We start from the raw sequence: 5,292 nt of genomic DNA, 5'->3' as shown, positions 1-5,292 counted from the left end.
GTGCTCAGTGGGGGAGCTTTTTGAGCCAGGATGAGCCAGGAAAAGGAATTTCACAAGATAATATCATCGCTTAAGGCAAGGACTGGCCATTTTCACTTCTTTTGTGGTGGAATGTTATCAGTTAAGTCGAGGCAGGGCATTTACACTTCTTTTGTGATTCTTCAGTTACTTCAGGCCATCTGGGCATATATGTGCAAGTCACAGGGGATGCGACGGCTTGGCTTGGACTCAGAGGCCTGACAAGAGGTAGACTGCAAACAACAGACTTAGTGAAGAGAGGAAAAAAAGCTATAATTTTAAATCTATATTTATCTAGTACTATTCCATCTATATTTTTTCGATTCACCAAATAAGCCAGATGCTGACAGAAAAACAGGCAGAGTACTTGTTCTCATTTTCTTTCCTTTCTCATCTCTGTCTTGTCTTTTCTTCAACATGTGTATTAGCCTATTTTCACATTGCTATAAAGAACTGTCCAAGACTGGGTAATTTACAAAGAAAAAAGATTTAATTGACTCACAGTTCTGCAAGGCCAGGGAGGCCTCAGGAAACTTACAGTCATGGTGGAAGGGGAAGCAAACGTGTCTTACATGGCAGCAGGAGCAAGAGAGCATGCGAAGGAGGAACTGACAAGCCCTTATAAAACCATCAAATATCCCAAGAACTCCCTCACTATTACAATAACAGCACAGAGGAAACTGCTCCTATGATCCAACCATCTCCCACAAGTTCCTTCCCTTGACACATGGGGATTATGGGGATTACAATTCAAATTGAGAATTGTAATCTGGTTGGGGACACAGAGAAAAACCATATCAACATGCATTCAAGAAAAATGATAGTTGGTGGAGGAAATAACAAAGATCATTCTGGAAGTCATGTTTTATTTAAAGATGAAGAAATGTTCCGAGAAACGCGTTGTTAGGTGATTTCATCATTGTGCGAACATCATAGAGTGTACTTACATAAGCTCAGATGGGATAGCCTACTACATGCCTAGGCTACATGGTATGGCCTATTGCTCTTAGGTTACAGATCTGTACGGCATGTTACTCTTCTGAATAGTGTAAGGAAATAGTAACACAATATTAAGTATTTGTGTATCTACACACACCTAAGTATAGAAAAGATATGGTAAAAGATTTTAAAAATGGCACATCTGTATAGGACACTTAGCATAGATGGAGCTTACAGGACTGGAGGTTGTTATGAGTGAATCAGTGAGTGAGTGGTGAGTGAATGTGAAGGCCTAGGACAGACACTACTGTACACTACTGTAGACATTATAAACACTGTATATTTAGGCTACACTAAATTTATAAAAACTAGTTTTCTTCCTTCAATAATAAATTAATCTTACTATAATGTTTTTACTTTAAAACTTTTAATGTTTTTAAACTTTTTAATTTTTTCGTGATAGCACTTAAAACAAATATGCATTGTATAGCTATACAAAAATATTTTCTTCATAGACTTCTGCTAAAGGTTGTATTTTCAAAATTTTTTATTTTTCTGTTTACTTTGAAAACTGTTTTTGTTAAACACTAAGATAAAAATGCATACATTAGCGTAGGCCCACACACATTCATGGGGTGTTCCACCTCCACGTCTTGTTGCTCTAGAATGTCTTCAGGGTCAATTACATGCATGGAGCTGTCATTTCCTATGATAATAATGCCTTCTTCTGGATACCTTCTGAAGGACTGGCCTGAGGATGTTTTACAGTTAATAATTTCTATGTAAGTAGGAGTACACTCAAAATGATGAAGTATAGTAAATACACAAACCAGTAACATAGTTGTTTATTAGCAAGTATTATGTACCATACATAACTGTATGTATGAAGACTTTTAAATGACAGTCAGGTTTGATTAACCAGCATTGCCACAAATATGAGAGTAATGTGTTGCATGGTGACTATCACAACTACAGTGCCACCAGGTGATTGGAATTTTTTAGCTTCATTAAAATCTTATGAGACCATCATTGAATATGTGGTCCGTCATTGACCAAAACATCATGATGTGGCTCATGACTGTAGCTCTAACTGCCTCAGAAGATCCAGGAAAAAGTAGGTTCCTCTGAGGCCAGGAGCCCATTCAGTATCTTAGCCCATGCCTTGCCTTATAGGCATGTGTCAATCACGAGTCCTGTTTTGCTTTCACATTTCTTTTATCCTCCACTAGTTCCCTTTTATTTGGTTGATATGTTTTTTCTTTTTTTCCCAGATAGATACAAATAGCGCAGCCTTTTGCCAAAGAAATGATATCTTGTTTCCTTTGCCAGGAGCTGTGTACTTGCAACAGTAATATAAATGTGCGGCCCACATTAGGTACTCAAGCAACTTGTCATTTGTTTGAAAAGGAGCCCTCTACTTGACTACAAGAAACAGGAGCCAAATGAGCTTGATTCCTTCCTATACCAGCCAGCAATGCAATTACAAGAACAGGGACTGGGGAAGGACAAAGTGATCTGTCACCCATGCACACAGCTGCAGGGGCTATGTCCTTGAAGTGGTTGGTTGTGCTTGGGACTCTGCTTTGGTCTGTTAATTATATATTGTAACATGGGATTTCATAAGTGACTGTAATTCATTGGTAATTTCTTGAGAAATTACAATTTTTGAAAGGAAAGTTTTTTTTCTTTGTGTCCCCTGATGGATTCTCATGGTTTGTAAAATCTTTAGAATTCATAATCCTTAGGTAATACACTTTGTAGAAACAGCAGGAGTGTGAGGATCTGCAAACCTTCTTTTCTTCACTGATGAGTATAAAAATGCTGTGGTTTACTTCAACTGTCGAAAGTGGGACTTTCTTCATATTTAAGCAGTGGTGTTCTCTTTTCATGCTGAAAAGCATGAATTGTCAAAAATGGACATCTTGCCATGAATAAAGATGAAAACTGAGTAGGTGACTCACAAATGTGCTTGACAAGAGAGAAATGGTTTGAATATAGAGTGTATATATACTCTTCTGCTAAAAACTTGGGAGACCAAACAAGTCTGATTGCAATGGGTAACCAGCAAACAGGTACAGGGACATCAGCGTGTTCTCATGATACCCACATCGCCAACCAAACCTCTTCTGTGTGCTCTTGTTTGTGAGACTAAGATTCAGCTCTCTTCAGACTAGGATCACAGCTTGGGTGTGATTTGATCCTGCTTCAAGCTGGCACAGCCTCAGAAGCCCTCTACCATCAGAATCGTGCTCAGAGGAAATAGCTGGAGACCATTCTTGAAGAACTGTTATCTTTAGTACTGGAGTTCAGTGTCCTGTTTGGGTCTCACTGACATGCTATTCCAGGGACACTCACTGGCATCTGAAACCTCATTCTGGGATCTGGGAATGAAACAGAATTCAGGCAGGAAGCCTTAGAAGTGCCTTATGTTCAGAAAGACTCTGTGTCCTCTTAAGGGAGCATCATTGGTAAACTTCCTACTTCTCAATTTCCTTATCTTTAAAAGTCGCTGAATGAATTAAATTATATGATGTGGAATTCATAAAGAACTCAAGAGTACCTGCTATTACTGTATAATGTATTGTTTCTATTTACAGCACATACAAAGCACCAGTTTTTCCATTGTTACTGTGGATGTGAATGTTGCCCTAAAATAATTTTGTCTTTTGATTTGTTTGCTATTCTTCATCTATCCTTGCTTCTATCATTATTAAAAATTTATCTATGAATAAATTTAGAGAGGAAATTGAAGTCATTATAAAGTTGCATATCCAAGCACGGCAATGATTTGTAATTGTCCCAACAGTTAAGAGTACATCAGTACAGCCCTAACCATACTCACTAAGGGCTTTTACACTGATTACAGAGATTGTGGGTGCTGAGTTTTCCCCATGTGTTGCCATAAATCTGCTTTTCCTTTCACTTAAGAAGGTACTTAGAATCACAAGAGTGTAAGACTGATGTTATCATAGACTAACATTATAATCCTTTTATTTTATGGAAAAATCCATTATTTGTGAATTTCTGCCATTCTTCACAGCTGGCGATGGGTCATGAGAGCTCGCTGCCAGACGCCAAGAGCCTGGCTAAGACACACGAGAGAAGAGAACTCCTGAGCACGGTGATGGCAGAAGTGTGTGCCAGTTTGAGGAATGCTTTTTCTCACATACTTTCTATTTTTCCTCTGTCTGGGAACTAGTGCAAGAAATCTAAAAGAGGAAAACCAGCCTGTTTTCTCTCACTGATTTGAATTTACCAGTGTTTGCAATAGTGTTAATTTCTGGCTTTAACTGAAGTATGGTTTTTTGCAGTTTATTCTCTCATTTTTCATTCATGTATTCATTTATCCTTTTATCAACCAATATTTCCCTTCCTTTTTTGACAGGGTTCCTGCATTACATGCTGCAGATTACCAGGACAATGCCTGCTCCCCCAGGAGTTTGCAATCTTCATGTAATTTATAAAAACGTGTCCATCCACGTTAATCTAAACAAACAGTTCTCAATGGTGCTAGTGGTGGGAGGAAAGGGCTGTTCCCGGAAGTCATTCTTTGGCAATGTCTGAAGACATTTGTAATGACTGAGGGACTGAGTGCTCCTGGCATGCCAAGTAGTGAAGAAATGCTGCTAGATATGCTGCAATGCACAGGAGAGCTCTGGGATAACATAAAGTATTATCCAGTCCCAAATGGGAAACCCTGTTCTAAACTTTTACTTGAAACAGGTTTTATCCTTTACTTAGCACAATTCTTTATGTATAATAAAGGGATTTGCTACTTTGTTCATCAACTAACAGAGGTTCCTAACAGATTGTATACCATTTCATAAATATTTGTCAAAAGAATTAATAAATATTAAACTGGATTAAATTTAATAATGCAATATAAAGAATAATGATGTGGGGGGTAGAACTGGGTTTGTATTTTTACTCCATAATTTAATATTCTGTAGTTTTGGTCAAGTTACTTAACATTTCAGAATCTTGGTTGTATACTAATATAGGATATTAGTACTCACTACTGTACTTAGATTTGAATAAAATATAATGTATATACATAATAGTTTCTTATAGGATGCATTTCTTGTCCCTTCTATGGCTAAATAAATTTTGAAAGGGTGAATGCATAGCTTTTTAAATTGATAATCCTACATTAGATATCCCACAACGTATTATTTTGGGGTTATGTGTTCAATTTTCTTTTGAATGACATCTTTTGTGAAATCAAGGCTATTCTGGCTACTGTTTTCTTTTGATTGTTGTTGCAGCCTTACAGTAGAAGGATTGAGTTTGTATTTGGGTCTATATGCTGTTACCTGTTCTTTGTGTGCAAAAATG

General features: G+C 37.4%; 1 long non-coding RNA gene across 1 annotated transcript; it reads left to right on the top strand.

The window, feature by feature from the left end:
* The first annotated feature begins 1,424 nt into the window (after positions 1-1,424).
* Positions 1,425-5,007, top strand: LOC108584420. The gene is made up of 2 exons (XR_001899451.3): positions 1,425-3,425; positions 4,343-5,007. It is a non-coding gene; the product is annotated as an uncharacterized LOC108584420 (long non-coding RNA).
* The last annotated feature ends 285 nt before the right edge of the window (positions 5,008-5,292 follow it).

Source organism: Papio anubis, chromosome 2 (assembly GCF_008728515.1).
Source record: "Papio anubis isolate 15944 chromosome 2, Panubis1.0, whole genome shotgun sequence".
Classification (NCBI taxonomy): Eukaryota; Metazoa; Chordata; class Mammalia; order Primates; family Cercopithecidae; genus Papio; species Papio anubis.
This window is presented reverse-complemented; position numbering and strand designations above follow the sequence as displayed.